This window comes from Orycteropus afer, unplaced genomic scaffold (assembly GCF_000298275.1).
Source record: "Orycteropus afer afer isolate SDZICR_OR568_19922 unplaced genomic scaffold, OryAfe1.0 scaffold00342, whole genome shotgun sequence".
Classification (NCBI taxonomy): Eukaryota; Metazoa; Chordata; class Mammalia; order Tubulidentata; family Orycteropodidae; genus Orycteropus; species Orycteropus afer.
In genome coordinates this window covers 2,339,253-2,340,379 of record NW_006921929.1, presented here as the reverse complement: position 1 = coordinate 2,340,379, position 1,127 = coordinate 2,339,253, and positions in this window count along the sequence as shown.

The following is a 1,127-nucleotide window of genomic DNA, read 5'->3' as shown; positions in this document are numbered from 1 at the left end:
GATAAAAGAATTGAACTGAAGATTTCAAAGAGCAGCTCAAGAAAACAAAGCTAATTACTATAATGAAATGTGCAAAGACCTGGAGTTATAAAACCAAAAGGGAAGAACATGCTCGGCATTTCTCAAGCTGAAAGAATTGAAGAAAAAATTTAAGCCTCGAGTTGCAATATTGAAAGATTCTAAGGGAAAAACACTGAATGATGCAGGGAACATCAAAAGAAGATGGAAGGAATACACAGAGTCAAAAGAACTGGTCGATCTTCATCTATTTCAGGAAGCGGCATATGATCTAGAACCAATGGTACTGAAGGAGGAAGTCAAAGCTGCAATGAAAGAATTGGTAAAGAACAAGGCTCCAGGAATTGAAGGAATACCCATTGAAATATTTCAACAAATGGATGTCCCATTGGAGGCACTCACTCAGTTATGCCAAGAAATTTGGAAGACAGCTACCTGGCCAATTGACTGGAAGAGATTCATATTTGTACCCATTCCAAAGAAAGGTGATCCCACAGAATGTGGAAATTATGAAACAATATCATTAATATCACACACAAGTAAGATGTTACTGAAGATAATTCAAAAACGTTTGCAGCAGTATACTGACAGAGAACTTCCAGAGGTGCAAACTGGATTCAGAAGAGGACATGGAACAAGGGATATCACAGCTGTTGTCAGATGGATCTTGGCTCAAGGCAAAGAATACCAGAAAGACATTTACTTGCATTTTATTGATTATGCAAAGGTATTTGTTTTGTGTGGATCATGGCAAATTATGGATAACATTGAGAAGAATGGGAATTCCCAAACACTTGATTGTACTCATGAGGAACCTATACCTTGACCAGGAGGCTGTCGTTCAAACAGAACAAGGGGACACTACGTGGTTTAAAATCAAGAAGGGAGTGCATCAATGTTGTATCCTTTCCCCACACTTATTCAATCTATAAACTGAGCAAGTAATCCAAGAAGCTGGACTATATGAAGAAAAATGTGGCATCAGGATTGGAAGAAGAATCATTAACAACCTGAGATACGCAGATGATACAACTTTGCTTGCTGAAAGTGATGATGACTTGAGGCACTTACTGATGAAGGTTGAAGAATACAGTCTGCAGTATGGATTA